The 18685-nt window shown below is 43.6% G+C and overlaps 1 protein-coding gene and 1 long non-coding RNA gene across 2 annotated transcripts in view; one reads left to right on the plus strand and one right to left on the minus strand.

The window, feature by feature from the left end:
* Wasf2 (WASP family member 2) overlaps positions 1 to 18351 on the minus strand; it is a 76733-nt gene extending 58382 nt beyond the window's left edge. The window contains exon 1 of the mRNA XM_048350618.1: positions 18183 to 18351. The gene's annotated coding sequence lies outside the window, so the exon portion shown is untranslated. The remainder of the gene's footprint in view (positions 1 to 18182) is intronic.
* Positions 10504 to 11268, plus strand: LOC125354788. Its single transcript, XR_007211542.1, has 2 exons — positions 10504 to 10984; positions 11029 to 11268. It is a non-coding gene; the product is annotated as an uncharacterized LOC125354788 (long non-coding RNA).
* Positions 18352 to 18685: the final 334 nt, after the last annotated feature.

The raw sequence follows: 18685 nt of genomic DNA on the forward strand, positions 1-18685 counted from the left end.
AAAGCCAAGAATGAAAGGCCCCATGTTCAAGCCATGACACTGTGTACTACCTCAGTGTGATACTAAAGGCCAAGGCCAACACCCAGATCATGTGCGATGGGGAGAAAACTTAGGTTCAACTGGCCAGTAACTACAATGTCAACAAAAGTGGGATAATCTAGCCAGGTACTGGTGGTTTATGCCTATAATCCTAGCTACTTCAGGAAGCTGAGATCTGAGGATCATAGTTCAAAGCCAGCCCAGGAAGGAAAGTCTGTGACTGTGACTCCTATCTCCAAATAACCACCAAAAAAACAGAAGCGGAGCTATGGCTCAAAGTGGTAGAGTTTTGAGCAAAAGAGCTCAGGAACAGCACCCAGGCTCTAAGTTCAAGCCGGACAACAGAAACAAAAAACAAAAAAACAAAAAAAAAGTTGGATAATCTAAACTGAATCCACCTGGCAAATCCTAAACATACCTTTTTTTGTTAATCATTTAAAAAAAGAATTCAAGCTGGGTGCCAGTGGTTTACGCTTGCCTATAATCCTAGCTACTCAGGGAGGCTGAGATCTGAGGATCAGAGTTCAAAGCCAACCTGGGTAGGAAATTATGTGAGACTCTTGTCTCACAGACTACTCAAAAAAGCCAGAAGTGGCGCTGTGAGTCACGTGGTAGAGTGCTAGCCTTGGGTAAAAAGTTCAAGGAAAGTGCCCAGATCCAGAATTCAAGCCCCAGGACTGGGGGGGGGGGGGGGGGGAGGGCCCGGGGTGATTCTGGGGGCTGGGGATGTGGCCTAGTGGCAGAGTGCTTGCCTAGCATGCATGAAGCCCTGGGTTCGATTCCTCAGCACCACATATACAGAAAAAGCCAGAAGTAGCGCTGTGGCTCAAGTGGCAGAGTGCTAGCCTTGAGCAAAAGGAAGTCAGGGACAGTGCTCAGGCCCTGAGTACAAGCACCAGAGCTAGCAAAATAAATGAATAAAATAAAAATAAAATCCCTACACAATAGGTTTAACTGTGGTAAACAAAGTGGGGAAAAAAAAGAAAATGTATCAAAAATTTACCTAATGGGTTGATAGGTGACTCTATAGTTTTGTCTTTGATATAGGTTCTTACTATGTAATTTAGGGTGGCACAGAAGTTGAGATCTTCATGACTCAGCTTCTGAAGGCCTAGGCTTACAAGTGTATGCCAGCCACCACGCCTAGTTATGATAGGTGATTCTTACTCTCTGCCTGATAGTATCTAAATTGGGCAACATTTTTTCTTTACAAAGAGCACTTATTTCCATAATTGGAAAAAAAGGCAGCAATAAAAATGAGTCTGAGGATATTTTTACGCTTTATTCACTTCTGCTTACATAATGTTTTGCACTGAGCATTTATGACTTTGGTAATTTCAATGAGATACACTTTCTTAGTACTTTTACTTAGTACTCAGGGCTGCAGGCTTGCAAAGCAGGCACTCTACCACTTAGGTCATGCTTCCAGTACCCTTTGCAATGGTTATTTTGTAGGTAAAGTCTTGAGTTATGCCCAGGCCAACCTAGGCTGTAATTCTCCTGCTTGTGCTTCCCCCCAGTCGCTGGGATGATACCTGGCCATTGTGCTCCTCCATAGCTGGTACAACAAAACTGCACCACTGGGCTGGGGATATGGCCTAGTGGCAAGAGTGCTTGCCCCGTATACATGAGGCCCTGGGTTCAATTCCCCAGCACCACATATATAGAAAATGGCCAGAGGTGGCGCTGTGGCTCAGTGGCAGAGTGCTAGCCTTGAGCAAAAAGAAGCCAGGGACAGTGCTCAGGCCCTGAGTCCAAGCCCCAGGACTGGCCAAAAAAAACAAACAAACAAACAAACTAAACTGCACCACTGGGGGAAATGAGGAAGGAGGTAACAAGTAGAACAAGAAATGTACTCACTGCCTTTCATATGAATCTGTAACCCCACTGTATTACACTTTGACAATAAAGAAAAAAAAGAAATATAATGCCAAAACTCAACCCACAAAACAAAAAAACAAACAAACAAAAAACACAAAACTGCACCACTGTACCCAGCCATTAGTTGAGATGAAGCCTATCAAACTTCTTTTTGTCCAGGCTAGCCTGAAACCCTGATTCCTTCTCTCTGACTCTCAAGTAGCTAGGATGACAGGCTTCAGTCACCATTCCCACAATGAGATTTCTGAAACAATATGGGGGGGGGGGGTAATTACATGTAAATACCAAAGTAAACAAGTAAACAATGGGGAAGTTGGGGACATATGCACAGTAGAAGAGCACATGCCTAGTATGTAGGTGGGTTTGGTCCTCAACCTATTTTTTTAAAGTGAGGTAAGAATAACCAAATTAGCACAAGAACCAGGCGTCAGTAACTCATGCCTGTAATCCTAGTTACTCAGGAGGCTGAGATCTAAGAACCACAGTCAGACAGGAAAGTCCCTGAGTCTCTTATCTTCAATTAATCACCAGAAAAGCTGGAAGTGGCATGGTGACTCAAGTTGTAGAGTGCTAAGCTTGAGCAAAAGGAGTCGTGGAGCTGGGCCAGCTCACTCCTGTAATTCTAGCTACTCAGGAGACTGAAATCTGAGGACAAAGATTTGAAGCCAGGGCCAGGAATACGGCCTAGTGGCAAGAGTGCTTGCCTCATATACACGAAGCCCTGGGTTCGATTCCTCAGCACCACATATATAGAAAATGGCCAGAAGTGGCGCTGTGGCTCAAGTGGTAGTGTGCTAGCCTTGAGGAAAAAGAAGCCAGGGGCAGTGCTCAGGCCCTGAATTCAAGCCCCAGGACTGGCCGGAAAAAAAAAAAAAAGATTTGAAGCCAGCCTAGGCAGAAAAGTCCATGAGACTCTAACCTCCAATTAACCATCAGAAAATCAGAAGTAGAACTGTGGTTCAAAGTAGTAGAATGCTAGCATTGAGCACAAAAGCTAGAACTTAGGCCCAGCGTTCAAGCCCCAGGACTGGCCAAAAAAAGAAAAAAATTAGTACACAGCCATGATAAAAAATGAAATCATGTCATTTGCAGGAAAATGGATAAAATTAGGAAACATTATCTTGAGCAAGATAAGCCAAGCTCAAAAAGGCAATACCGTATGTTTTCACTCATATGTGGAAGCTAGACCTAAAAAATGTACATATGTATATATACTTACACACACACAAAGAACGTGATTCTAACTATGGAAATTCAGAGAAAAGTGAGGAAAAAGGAAAAGGGGGAAAAGATGGTGGTAAATAATTCTGAAATACAGTTGAACTATGTATTTGAAAAGAAAGCAAGCCAGGTACCAGTGGCTCACAGGTGTAATCCTAGATACTCAGAAGGCTGAGATCTGAGGATCACATGAGACTCTCCTCTCCAGTTAACCACCAAAAAAAAACAGAAGTGAAGCTGTGTCTCAAGTGGTAGAACACTACAGCCTTGAGCACCAAAGTCAGGGACAGTGTCTCTAGGCCCTGAGTTCAAGCTTCCAGAACCAGGAAAAAAAAAATTCTATTTGGGGACTGGTAATCAGTGGGAAGAGGAAGACTAAGAGGATGAATGGCCCACATAGTTTACTGGAAGCTATGAAAATATAACAATGTGGAAGTGGGATGGGGGAGAGGGACAGAGTAGGTGAGGTTGATTGAGATACACTATGTGTGGAATGTCACAATAAACCCCCCTTGTACAATTAACATACATTAAAAATGTTTTTAAAGGATAATCAAATGAGGAGCTATGGTTTATCAGAAAAAATACTATATATGCATCAAAAGACTTGGGTTCATACTGATACACACATTAACATGAATGAATCTAATATTTTTACATTAAAATACAAAATGTCAGGGGCCAAAGAGTATGTATATGGTATAGTTCAAACAAAGTTATTACTTATGTGGAAATAGAAGTTGAAATCAATGGTTGTCTATGAAATAATAGGACTGACCTTGAAGAGAAATGAGCAAACTTTTGAGGGTTACAAAAATGGTCTTTTGATTGGCTACACAATCATCAAAACATATAAGCACTCCTATGCATTTTTGTGCATTTCACTGTATGTAATTTTTACATTTTGGAATCTCTCATTTAGACTGTGGCTCAGTAGTACAGTACTTACCCAGCAAAGGAGTGCTACCTGTGTTTAATCCCAGCACCACTTCAAAAAAAACCTTATTTAAAAAGGGGGGGGCTGGGAATATGGCCTAGTGGTAAAGTGTTACCCTCGAATACATGAAGCCCTGGGTTCAATTCCTCAGCATCACATATATAGAAAAAGCCGGAAGTGGCACTGTGGCTCAAGTGGTAGAGTGCTAGCCTTGAGCAAAAAAGAAGCCAGGAACAATGCTCAGGCCCTGAGTCCAAGCCCCAGGACTGGCAAAAAAAAAAAAAGGACATATCTTAAGCCAGGCCTTGTGCTACACATCTGTAATTCTAGTGCTTGGGAGACTGAGGCAAGAAGATCAAGAGTTTAAGGCCAACCTCAGCTACATAGCAAGACTCTGTCTTAACAAAACAAAAACAAAACCCAAGACTGCACAAGTGGCTCACGCCTGTAATCCTATCTACTCAGGAGGCTGAGATCTGAGGACCAAAGTTTGAAACCAGCCTGGGCTGTTAAGTCTGGAAGGTTCCAATAAACTAATAAAAAAAAGCTGGAAGTAAAGCTGTGGCTCAAGTGGTAGAGCACTAATGCTCCCTTGAGTTCAAGCCCAGGACTAGCACAAAAGTAAAAAAGTTAAGAGAGGTACAAAGTTAGTCTACTTCTCATAACCCTCAGATATCTTTGGTATTAGAAATACTAGTTCCAGTTGTGAATAACAACAGCATGACTCAAGACCTTCTATAGAGTTAAAGAATTTCCCAAGACTTGCTATGAAAGAGGGTTGAGATTTGTTTTTGTTTTTAGGATTAAGTGCTTGCTAGAACAATGGCGTAATCAGGTGGAGAAAGGGTTTCAACTAAATACTCACAAGCTGGGACTGAAACAAACCATAGCTTCTCTTTGGGAAAGAGTTTTTCTTGGGGAGAGGGGGTGGCCAATACTAGGGCTTAAACTCAGGGCCTAGGTACTCTTAGTGTATGTGTGTACGTGCTAGTCCTGGGGCTTGAACTCAGGGCCTAGGCAATGAACTATTTTGCTCAAGGCCAGTGCTCTACCACTTGAGCCACAGCTACACCTCCAGCTTTTTCCTGGTTAATTGGAGATCAGAGTCTCAAAGGCTTCCTGTTCCCGCTAGCTTTCAGGCTTCAAACCGTGGTCATCAGATCTCGGCCTCCTGAGTAACTAGGAGTAGAGACATAAGCCACCAGCACCCACTAAGAAAGAAAATCTATACCCTAAAAGATATTTATTTTGGGGCCAGCTGCAGTGATTCACTTATCATAGCTACTTCGGAGGTTAAAACTGGGAGAATCATAGTTTGAGGTGTTGTGCTCAGACACTCCGAAATGCAAAAGCAAGGCAAGGCTTTATTTAACGAGCTGCCAACTCGGGCCTCGTCCTACCCACCGACACAGCAGAGGTTAGGAGGAAGCCCCGAGCTGTGATTACACAGGGCTTATAAAGGCAAAGAACAAGGTTACAACAATCAGCTGTGCAAGCAAGATTAGAACACAGGTACAAATCTGATTGGCTCAGGGTTCGATTCTAAAATGGGGTTCACGTGGTGGGGCCTGACTTCAAAGTCTGGCACCTCATTTCCCCCTTTTTCTTTTTGGTACATGGGAGCCAATCATGGCTCCATTCTGTCCATTTCAATCGCTTGCATGTCTAGGGGATGACATAGAGGTAAGGCATGGGCCAGTAGGGCCCAATGTAGTAACCAAAGGGCCTGTCACCATTTCTTACAAGAATAGTCTCTGTACCTCTGTTTTGCATGCCTCTAGTTTATCCTGCCTCATCTTCACAAAAACAACTCTGGTCCCTTGATTTTAAAGGGGGGCTGATGGGTGAAGATCATCCATCTTCTGTAATTTCTTCAGGCTGACTCAGGGGCGTTGACCTTACCTAGCCAGGAACCTATAACCTTAGTCTACTTTTCCAAGGGACTGCAGGATTGCTGCAAACTGAAAATTAACTTTCAGCTATACAGACTTACCATTAGCTCTATAGTGTTTAGTATCCAAATGTAAGCAACAAAATAATACATAAACTTCTCAACTGTGCTCTAAGGGTCGGGTGGCTATACCCGTATTCCTGAGCAAGCTCAAAACTACCTAAAATAAGGGGGTCACCTCACTTTGGAGTGAGCTGCCAAAATGACATCAACACTAGCCAGGGTAGTAAGGAAAGAAGGCAAAAAGAAAATTATAACAATATTCAGTCTAACTTTCTTTTCTTGAGGCAAAGGCGAAGCGGCCCAGCTGGGTGCTTGGAGACCTCCCATGTTCCATCACGGTAGTTGTCATCCAGGGCAAAGGGGTCAGCTGGCCTGGCGTGGGAGCAATGAACCCAAGTGGCGATGCCGTCTAGGGTCCCTTCCACCGTGGTTAATCTGTTGATTGGGGGCATTGGCAAGCTGACAGGCCTTTAACAGATCTCAATAAGGACACAACACAATCTCAGGTCTACAAGCTTTCTTTCCTAAACAGATGTATCAGCTTAAAATTCTTACTGCCAGTCAGGGCTTTGAGTAAATGTGGGGGGTGAGATTTTAATCTATCCTCTCATTTGACAAACTTACCCTTACTAACCACTATCACAGATGACTGGCAAATTCCTGCCCAGTAGACAGACATGGGCATTGGAAAGGCATGCTTATGAACTATTCTTCTAGGACTTCCCGGCTTTAACTTTTGAAAGGCCAACAGTAGTGACTCTAGGATCTGACACCATCTCTGCCATCCAAGCAGTGGCTTACTGCCTCTGGATGCTCCATCACTTTTGTCCCAGGAGGAGTGACTTTTGACTTGGACTCAGGGCCTGAGTGCTGTCCCTCAGCTCTCCAGCTCAAGACTAGCACCGTACCACTTTTGAGCTCCACACTACTCCATTCCCAGCACTCTGCTGGCTGATTAGAGACAAGTCTCTCACAGGGACCTTTCTTTGCCCGGCTGGCTTCGAACCGCAGATTCAGATCAATGAGTCTTATAAGGGGCCACTTTACTCCAATTATAAGCAACAAGGTGGTCCACACAGAAGTAGTTTTTAAGCATGCTCTCTTACCTGGAACTTATTAAGGGTCAGTATTAGATCTTGACAAACTTGTAGGAATCACCTGTGCTTCTCTGTGGGCCTGCTGGAAACTGTTACAAAAAAACCTACAAAGAAGCTGGAATGGCAATTAAACATTTTGGTAGCCATAATTCTCCTTTTCTCACTTTGCAATAATTATTTAGGACAATTTTACTTCCAAATTTCTTCCAAAAGGCTACAAAAACAAAACAATTAATACAAAAGGAGGAAAACACACAGGCCTAAGAAAAGCTACGAGTTGGAGATCTCCCAAGCTGGCCCACAACCTCCTACAAGGGTGCAGAAGGAATGGACCCGAGTTGGCCCACAACCTCCTGTAAGAAGGAGTGGACCCGAGTTGGCCCACAACCTCCTGCAAGAAGGAGTGGACCCGAGTTGGCCCACAACCTCCTGCAAGGGTGCAGAAGGAGTGGACCCGAGTTGGCCCACAACCTCCTGCAAGGGTGCAGAAGGAGTGGACCCGAGTTACGAGTTGGAGATCTCCCAAGTTGGCCCACAACCTCCTGCCAGGGTACAGGAGGAGTGGACCCAAGTACAAGGTGGGCGGGTTGAGTCTCGTTTAGGAGGCCCTCCTGGTCAGTTCCGGCCAAAAACCAAACTGACTCGTGCCCTACAAGTATAAGCAAAAGCAAAACAGACAAACAGACAAATTACAGGACAAGACAAATGAACAGCGCTGTTTTCTCACCTTCGGAGTCTGGGATCTCGGGGTCTCTGGGGCTATCCCGGACGAGCCCCCAAATGTTGTGCCAAGTCGCAAGACCACCCCCAAGAAGACCACCGAGATTCAGACACTCCGAAATGCAAAAGCAAGGCAAGGCTTTATTTAACGAGCTGCCAACTCGGGCCTCGTCCTACCCACCGACACAGCAGAGGTTAGGAGGAAGCCCCGAGCTGTGATTACACAGGGCTTATAAAGGCAAAGAACAAGGTTACAACAATCAGCTGTGCAAGCAAGATTAGAACACAGGTACAAATCTGATTGGCTCAGGGTTCGATTCTAAAATGGGGTTCACGTGGTGGGGCCTGACTTCAAAGTCTGGCACCTCAGAGGCATCCCAGACAAAAGGTCACAAGATCCCATGAGAACAAACAACTAGGTACGGTGACATGGGACTGTCATCCCAGGAAGGTATACAGGATGCTAACCTGAAGGATGGTAGTTCCAGACAGGGCAGAAAAAGTTTGCAAGACCCCATCTCCACAGAAAAAAAAGCTGGACATGGTGGTGTAGGCTTATCATCCCAGGAACAGCAAAGCTGAAATACAAAGATCCAAGTTCAGACTACAAGGGAAAAAAAACAACACCAAAGACCCTACCTCAAAAACAGCTAGAGTAAACAGTGCTAGATGCCTAGCTCCAGAACAAAGTACTAAATTCAAACCCCAGTATTACCTCAAAGAAAAGAAAGGGGGGGGCTGGGACTGTGGCTTAGCAGTAGCGTGCATACCTAGCATGCATGAAGCCCTGGGTTCCAATTCCTCAGCACCACATAAACAGAAAAGGCTGGAAGTGGCGCTGTGGCTCAAGAGGTAGAGTGCTAGCCCCAAGCAAAAAGAAGCCAGGGACAGTGCTCAGGTCCTGAGTTCAAGCCCCAGGACTGGCAAAAAAAAAAGAAAAAAAATGATGTTATTTTATTCAACTGAAATTAATCTTACAAGAATGTATCTCAGATTTTTTCCATGTTTTACCAAAAAATAGAGCTTAAAAAGAAATACCATACGTATAGTTAAATACCTTCATCTATCAATCTCATACCATTTTTTATTTTTGCTTTTTTGAGACAGGGTCTTCCTACATAGTTCAGGCTCTCCTAAATTCCTTCTGTAGCTCAGAGTCAGCCAGAATTCATAATCCTACTCCAGCCTCCTTAATGCTAGGATTACAGATGTGTATCACCAAGCCCAGCTTCAAACTGTTTATTACCCTGGAAATTATAACAAAAGCAATTTTTCCTATAACACTTCTATATCTGAACTTTATTTCCTCTGAAAGCATTCAACAATTCTGTTCTTTTTTCTAATTCAATTCTGTTTGGTTTCTAAGTTAAGAAGTGTGTTTCATTTGCATAAATGGTAACTATTCTGAGATACTATTCATAACTATACATTTGAATTCTCCAGAGAACCATTCATGACTTCAAATGAAACAGAAAAAAAAATTCATTCAACTTTGAAGATCTTAATGGTGACTAAGACATGAATGACTATAATGCTATATTGTAAAGGGTTGGCCAAAAGAGAATAAAGTTCTGAAGCCCTGTGTGGTGGCTCACGCCTGTAATCCTAGCTATTCTGAGTGTTGAGATGTGATGATCACAGATTCGGTGGAAAGTCTCTCTCTGAGACTCTGATCTCTAATTAACCACCAAAGAAGCCAGAAGCAGACCTGAGCAAAAGAGCTCAGAGACAGCAACCAGACCCTTAGTTCAGCCCCAGGACTGGCACAAAAAAGAGTAAAGTTCCCAAATATCACTACTACTTAATTTCTGGATGCCCAAGAAACCAAAGACTATAACCTTGACCAATCTACCCATCTAAAAACATTCAGCTAGCCAGGTGCCGGTAGCTCACACCTATACCTATAATCCTAGCTACTCAGGAGGCTGAGATCTGAGGATCACAATTCAAAGCTAGCTCCAGCAGAAAATTCCCCACAAGACGACTCCTTCCCCACCCCCCCACCCCCCCCACCCCCGGCAAGTCTTGGGGCTTGGACTCAGAGCTTGAGCACTGTCCCTAGCTTCTTTTTGCTCAAGGCTAGCTAGCACTCTACCTCTTGAGCCACAGTGCCACTTCTACCACTAGGCCACATTCCCAGCCCCCACCCACCCACCTTATCTCCAATTAACCACTCAAAAACCAGCACTAGGGCTGGGGATATAGCCTAGTGGCAAGAGTGCCTGCCTCGGATACACGAGGCCCTAGGTTCGATTCCCCAGCACCACATATACAGAAAACGGCCAGAAGCGGCGCTGTGGCTCAAGTGGCAGAGTGCTAGCCTTGAGCAAAAAGAGGCCAGGGACAGTGCTCAGGCCCTGAGTCCAAGGCCCAGGACTGGCCAAAAAAAAAAAAAAAAAAAACCAGCACTAGCCTTGAGCAAAAGAGCTCAGAGACAGCTGCCAGGTCCTGAGTTTGAACCCCAAAATGTACATAAATAAATAAATAAAAATAAGACCATTCAGCTTAAAAAAGCATGCTCACTGGGTACTTAGTGGCTCACACTTGTAATCCTAGCTATTAAGGAAGCTGAGATACAAGGATCCCAGTCCCAAGCCAAGGCAGGAAAGTCTGTAAGATTCTTTTATCCAATTAACCACCAAAAAGCAGGGAAATGTAGCTGTGGCTCAAGTGGTAGAGTGCTAGCCTCAAGCAAAGGAGAGCGGTGACAGCACCTCAGATGTGAGTTCAATCCCTAGGACCAACACAAAAAAAAAAACAAAAATTTTTTCAGCTATGAGCTTATCTGAGAAAGTCTTTCATGCATGGTAGTAATATGCTAGTTAAATTTTACTCCATCTAATCTTAATCAGTGATAGAAATTGAATTTACATAGATTTGCATAAATAATTCAGCTATCTGTTCTGCTCTAATATATTTAAAGTGAATAAAATAATTTGGGCAGAATAAAAATGATGAGGCTACTTTACAGTTGTCATTTCCTGATTTCCCTCATTTTCCTTTCTTGTCCAAAGCGAAAGAAGAAACAAAGGGAGAGCACACATCTGAGGATATCTACATTCAAGCCCTGAACCATTCCACCATCACTACCAGTTAATTCAGCATTCTCAACAGGGGGCAACTCTGCCTGCCAGGGTACGTGTAACAACGTCTAGAAAAATTTTTAGATGTCATACAAGAAAAGAGAGCATATTGGTATCTAGTGGGTACCAAACAATGCTTCTTAATAATATGATCTAACAATGAAACAGAAGAGAAAAAACTCATAAAAATTAAGCAGACGCTGGACATGGTGTATTCCTATAGCTTCAGCAGTCAGGATACTAAGGAAGGAGGATTGTGAGATCGAGACCAGCATGGCTACATAATGAGACCCTGTGTCAAGGGGGGCAGGGGGGAGGCATAAAAATAAATTTAAATATTAAAAAAAAAGCTGTGCGCTGGTGGCTCATGCCTGTAATCCTAGCTACTCAAGAGGCTGAGGCTGAAATCTGAGGATTTGGGTTCAAAGCCAGCCCAGGCAGGAAAGTGGTAGAGAGCTAGCTTTGAGCTGAAGAGCTCAACAACAGCACCCAGACCAAGTTCAAGCCACACTACCAACAAAAAATAAATAAAATAATAAATCTAGAGGTCATGATTCAATCATTGTAAGCATATATACATACATTTATTAGCTTACTCTGTACTATATATTGATTATACAAAAATTAACAATATATAGAAGCTTTATATATGATCAAAGTACATTAGATAAACCTATAGAAATGACTGATGCACAAATTTCAAAATACCTTAAAACTATGCATGAAGAGAGCATAAGGCACCTCAATGAAAGCTATTGACCAATGAAAGAGAAAGGAGAAAGCAATAGGGAGGGATATTCTGAGAAAAATATAATACATGAGTATCTTAAATATCATGGTGAAAACCTTTCACACAATTAACACAAACTGAAAAAGAAAAAAAGAAGCAGCAGCTGAGCGATGGTGGCTCACACCTGTAATCCTTGCTACTCAGAAAGCTAAGATCTGAGGATCACAGTTCAAAGCCAGCCTCAGCAGGAAAGAGACTCTTATTTCCAATTAACCACCAGAAAACTAGAAGTGGTGCTGTGGCTCAAAATGGTAGAGCCCTAGCTTTGAGCAAAAAAGCTTAGAGATGGTGCCCAGGCCCTGAGTTCAAATCCCATTACCAACAACAACAACAAAAAAGATGACAGGAAAGCAAAATAGGTTTTGTTTGGGGGTTGGACACTAGTCGGAGGGGAGAGGGCAAAGAAGGTGAGTGACTATGAATGATCAAAATAGTTTTGTTTGCATGTATGAAAATTAGAACAATGAAATCCACTGAAACTACTTTAAGTTGTGGGGAGGGGGAAGGAAAAAGGAGGGTAATAGAGGGTGGATAGAAGTTGACAGGGATACAATATACACACATGTGTAGAAATGTCACAATGAGCCCCCTTCATTGTACAACTAATGTATGCTAATAAAAAATAAAATAAATAGAAAAACAAAGAACATAGGGGCTGAATGTACTGCTTAGTGTAGAGCATTACCTGGCACAGGTGAGGTATTTGATTCAGTCACCACTATCATCAAAAACAAAGAGCAATCTAAGTTCTGTCCTTAAGGAACATGATCACTGTCAGGCAGGACATTTTTAACTTATGTGATACCAGTTTTGACTCTCTGATAAATACTTTCACAAAGGAGAAAACACACAAGAGAATCAATCAACTTTCCCAGGGATGGCATCAGGAATAGATGACTTCTTAGACCAACACTGAAGGATAGCAGGAAGCACCTTATTTACAGACTAAAGTCCTCTTCCCAAACAAGAAGCACTCAGATCTTTAGCCAACAAAAGCTTTGAGGGGGACACTGGTAGAAATTCAAATTCTTGGATGAGGGAGGTGGGTACCACCATCACTGGGGACCACTAATACCAGAGGAAGAAATGGAAAATTCTAATCTGAGTCTTCAACTGATGCTCCAAGGCTGCTTTTTTTTTTTTTTTTTGGCCAGTCCTGGGCCTTGGACTCAGGGCCTGAGCACTGTCCCTGGCTTCTTCCCGCTCAAGGCTAGCACTCTGCCTCTTGAGCCACAGCGCCGCTTCTGGCCGTTTTCTGTATATGTGGTGCTGGGGAATCGAACCTAGGGCCTCGGGTATACCAAGGCAGGCACTCTTGCCACTAGGCTATATCCCCAGCCCTTTTTTTTTTTTTAAATGAGAAGAGTCTTATGCTTTATGCCCAGGGCCAAACTCAGACTCTGATCATGCTACCTAAGCCTCCAGAATACCTGGGATTAAAGAGTACATCACCATGCCTAGAGTGTCTGGTTAAGATGAAGCCTGCCTCTAGAACAGTTTCAGTTGTAAACAGACTGCATCCAATACTGCCTACTCACAAAATGGAAGTGGCGATATTGGCAATATACCTAATAAACTATGGATACAAGTATCTTGGAAAACTATCAAAACTATCTTAGTTTATGGGGGGGGGGGGGGACCAGACTCCTACTTTAACTCAATTCATGTCAATATCAGTAGCAAATGAATTTTAAAAAACAAAATTTCAGTGGTGCTGTGGCTTGAATTCAAGGCCTTCTGCTTGGTAGGCAGGTACTGTATCACTTGAGTCATACTTTCTTCTAGCCCCTCAAAAAAGTGTTGAACATTTACAATGTCAATGGTTCTCAAACATTGCTGTGTGCTGACAACAGTACTCTCAAACCAAATACACACATTTAATGGAAAATTTGAATATAAGTTTGAACTCTGGCCTTTAGACATTAATATACCAAAAAAAAAAATCTATACAAGACACAGTACCTAGAACCACACAAAGTATATCAGAATAAGATGTTAGTTAAAGCAGGTGCCGGTGGTTCATACCTGTAATCCTAGCTACTTAGGATATCTGAGGATACCGGTTTGAAGCCATCCTGAGCAGAAAAGTCTGTGAGACTCTCAACTCCAATAAACTATCCCCAAAAAGTCAGAAGCAGAGCTTTAGCTCACTTGGTAGAGCACTAGCCCTGAGCAAAGAAGCAGCTAAGGGTCAGAGCCCATGATGTAAGGTGACTAATTTGTAATTATTCTGCAATAGTGTCAGTACTTATGAAATAGAAGTGAGGCATCCAAGTAAGAATTGTTCATATTCCCTAGTCTAATCATGCCTACTCCACCTGCAAATCCTGATGAAGAGTTCCACTCCCTTCTATATCCCAGACAGTGAAGGTGCCATTCTCAGGAGCCAGAAGTCAACCCAAGTAGGAAGATAAATGGAGGCCCTCAAACCAGGTGGCTACATAGTTTTCTGGAGACAGAATGCTTTAAATCCTTGCTGTCATGAGGCTTCTTCTAAAGAGAAGAAACAATTCATCTTCTAGCAATACTTGATCCCATAGTAGAAGTGGTCCACCAGGAAAGCTAGAAGTAATCTGATTTTTTTTTTAAGCAAAACTATGTTCATAAGCCAAGTACTAGTAGCTCATGCCTGTGATCCTAGCTACTCAGGAGGCCGAGATCTGAGGGTCCCAGTTCAAAGCCAGCCCAGGCAGGAAAGTCCATGAGACTTTCCAATTAGCCACCAAAAAGCCAAACGTAGAGCTGTGGTTCAAGTGTCACAGTGTTAGTCTTGACTTTAAAAGCTCAGGAACTACATTCAGGCCCTGAGTTCAAATTCTAGGACTGGCACATATGCACACGTGTGAGTACACACACACACACAAATGTTCATAAAAGTCCCTGGCCACTTAAACCACCCAAATGCATATGGCTGATAAATATAGCATACACATTAATACTCTAGATTAAATATATTTTAGTAAACTCCCTAAGCAAGATGTGCAAACTATGAAAGCATCACAAATTAAAAATTTTTTTAAAAACTGACACAAAGTTCATCTAGTGGTGATTATCTCATACTATCACACTGAAGTGGGAACAAACTCCGCTCTACAATGCTGCAAACATGAATCCTCACATGATTAGTCTTTCTCTGAATTACATGGGAAAAGGTATTACTCTTAATTGCTATACAAGAAAAGGATGAGCAGACTGCCTACATATTACTATTTATAAAAGAAGTGGAAGAGAAGTAGAGAGAGCTGCTGATGTAATTCAGTGGTAGCATACACAGAGAAAGCCATGAGCACCGCAGAAAAGGAAAGAAAGCAAGGAGGGGGAAAAAGGTGAACAGAGTCATTTTAACATATTGAGCCAGTGACAGTATTAGAGACAAATTTGACACAGGTTAAAATGCACATCAGCAAGCTCAGCATGGTGTTGCACACATGTAACACCAGCCCTCAGGTGGATGAACCACAGGATCTTAAGGTCAAAGACAGCCTGGGTTATCTACTTGCTATAGATCAGCCACCTTCCACCCTGCCTCAAAAAAAAAATAACCCAGATGCTTTAATTAGAGTAAGATTTTTATTTTTTATTTTAACAGTATTGAGGTAACGTTAAGATTTTTATATGATATAAACCAAAACCACAAACCTCTTCTACATATACTATCTTTAGGAGTTTGGCATTAACTTGGTTATACAATATTTTACTCTATTACTCAGTATTTTTCCTTACTATGCTTGCCATCATATAAGGTTTATCACAGTCCCTCCACTTCAATTCTAAAATCCAAGACTTGGAGAAATGAGTTTTTCATTATTCATGTGGTGGCAAAATCTGACAAGAAATGAAACAAGACTATAATATTTACCCCAGTTAGAGTGAACACTCAAGCATTTGACTACTGAAATAGTAATGTGTTTGATTACAACACAAGGATCTAAACATTTCTGTGTTTTACATATACACAGTACATATTCCACACTTACTTTCTAAAACCTCCAAATTTCTAAATTCAAAAACATTATTTGGGGGCTGGAGATGTGACTCAACTGGTAGAGAGCCTGCCTAGCACACATGAAGCACTGAGTTCAAATCCCTGAACAGAAAAAAAAAAAATCTCTGGCCCCAACAACCTTTCTTTGGCATCAAGGACTTTGAATTAGATACTATAGATTAGCATATTAACTAATTAAAACTAATATAATACTCAGAATTAATGTAGGCCTTCACATGTAATGAATTCTGTGTGTGCCCCCCTCCCTTTTCTTAGAAACCAAAGCATTAAGAAGACTTAATAAAGGTCAAAAGCCACAGGACGTGGTGTATACACCTGTAATCCCAGCACTCAGGAGGATGAAGCAGGAGGACAGAGTTGGAGGCCAGGCTGAGCTACATAGCAAGACTGTCTCAAAAGAAAAAAATATAAATAAGTATCAGAAACTCTATTATATTTTTCAAGTGATGATAACACTTACATCCCCTAATATCTAAGTCAATTCCTCTTAGATTGAAATCCACTGATTTAAATCACAGACAAAACACAGCCCAAAACTGAACTAGTAAATATGCTGAGGAAATGAATCATGAGTAATAAGTAATTTATTCAGTAAAATGTTGACAAAAATAACAACTCTATAGATTTAAAATTATCTCATTCTAGAAGGCAACTTCTAAAACACTCAACAGATCATAACTGACTTTCTCTATGAGAGCAGGCCTCACACATGGACAAGGACAGCTCTTAAAGATCTTTGAACAGGAAGATGAGTTTCACAGTTCTTCCCTTCCTTCCTCCTTTAGCTAAGGCTGTTCTCGATTTAGAATGTCAAACAAAGAAAATACATATTGGCTCCACTGCTGAGAACCGCCCTCTTTCTCTGCAACTTCCTCTTCCAATTTTTGTCCCCTGCATTGACATATGAGAACAATACCCAGGCCTAAACCATTTTGATTAAGCCCAAACTCGAGGTTTTGGAAAATATTAAGGGCTGCAAATTCACTGTACCCAACTACTTCCTGCCCCAAGTTCAAAGTCTTCAGATCAACAACTAACTCAGACAACATGATGGAGGCATGGCTCAGAAGTAGTTTCCTGGCCTAGGAAGCATAAGGCCCTGAGTTCAAACCCCACTACCACAAAGAGTAAAGTCTGACAATAGAAAACACAAAGAAAAACTAAGCTTAATCACAGGCAGGTTATTGAACATTTCACCCAAGGAATCCAAAGAAACTTGAACTAACAAATGGTAAATATCTCTATTTCAGTAACACACAGCCTTCTTAGGAAGGAGAGGAAAATAAAACAATACTAGGCTAGCATCACCCAAAATTAAAAGTTAAGTCTATACCCCAAGAGCTGTGAGCGTTTTTCCCAATAAGACACCTAAACGGGATACAAACTGAATTCTGAATTCTCTGAAGTTAGGGCACTTTTTAAGATGACTGAGAATTTCAAATATAGAAATGGCCCTCGCCAACATATTATGAACAAAAGGGATAGGCTGATAATTAACCATTAATTAATAATCTTAGATCAAGATCCAGCCAGTCTCCATGCCAGAAGTCAAAGTCTGTCCGTCCATCCGTGTGTCTGTCTCTGTCTCTTTCTCTCCCTCCATCTGTAATAAAGCAAACTTCCATATCTTTAGGTGGGCAGTGACTCACCCCTACCCAGTGACTCTCAGGGGAGACAACACATGGGCCTGCACTTTGCTGTGCGGCCCTGAGCATGTTATTAAACTTCTCTGTAACTTCTCAACTTCTCAGGGGTGGCTGTAAAATGCCTTAACCGGGCTTGACACACAGTATGCCAACCATCCCGTTCTTCCTCCTCACTTCTGGTCCCAGATTCCAGTCTTGGTCCCGAGGCTCCCCGGATCCCTTCCTCACCCCCTCAACCCATGGGCAACTACACAAGGCTTCCCCACCGCCACCCCATCGAGCCCTGGGCAGCGCCCGGTGACCTGGGAGGGGCCCCTGTAGGCCGACCCTCCCCGTGATTCGCAGCCCACCCAGCCGGTGCACGCGCGCCTCCCTCCAGCTCCGCAGGTTCGGGGCCCACAGATGACCCCAGGGTCCGCTCGGCCCGGGGAAGAACTTGTCAGAGAGTTCAGGAAGCGCTCGGAACCCCGACTCCCGTACTTCTGCCCGTGAACTCTCTGCTTCACATGTGACAAACCCAGGCCCGAGGAAGGGAAGTGACTTGCCCACGACCCTACGGTCACTTGGTGGTGGCAGACCCGGGTCTGGTGGCGGCACTCGTGGCCTCACACCCTCGCGGGAGCCTCCAAGTTTCCAAGGAAGGCCCCGGGTCACCGCTCCCTGAGGGGTGGAGGCCCCCACGGCTCGCGGGCTCCGGCGGGTCCACCGCGGGGGGCTCCCCCTTCAGCCCCGCTCGGGCCCGTGGGGCGGCCCAGCTGCGGCCCGCGCCTCACTCGGCGGGACCCGCCCAAGGGGACTTGTTGCTCACCTGGCCTCGCGCAGTCGCCCTCAGCCACAGGAAGGGCTGACGGCTGCCCAGCCTCCGTACCCAGTCGGCTCCCGCCGACCGCCTCGCGGGCTACTTCACAGATGGACCCCCCTCAATGCGCTACGCCCCCAGCCGCGCCTGCCGGGCCTGAGTCCGCCATTACGTGATTCCCCGCCCCGAGACGCAGCCACACCCCGCCAACGGCTCTGATTGGCTCTCTGCCTCACCCGCCCTAAGCTTCTGGCCATCCCATTGGTCTCCATGGATGCCAGTTAACTAACTACGCAAAAGACGTACTCAAGAAACTGTCCCGGGAGCTCCACCCGAGCGACTTCCGCAATCGGAGTAAACAGCAAGGGGCAAACCAAGTGGAAGGGGAGGTAGGGATGAAGGTGAATCTTCTCATAAACTCAAGAGTGCAAAAATCCCACAGAAGTAAATGCGAGCCCTCACCTGAAGGGTGAGGAAAGACGAATTCTTTGGATGAGAGTTCAAAGGGCCTG

The sequence above is a fragment of the Perognathus longimembris genome, chromosome 7, assembly GCF_023159225.1.
Source record: "Perognathus longimembris pacificus isolate PPM17 chromosome 7, ASM2315922v1, whole genome shotgun sequence".
NCBI lineage: Eukaryota > Metazoa > Chordata > Mammalia > Rodentia > Heteromyidae > Perognathus > Perognathus longimembris.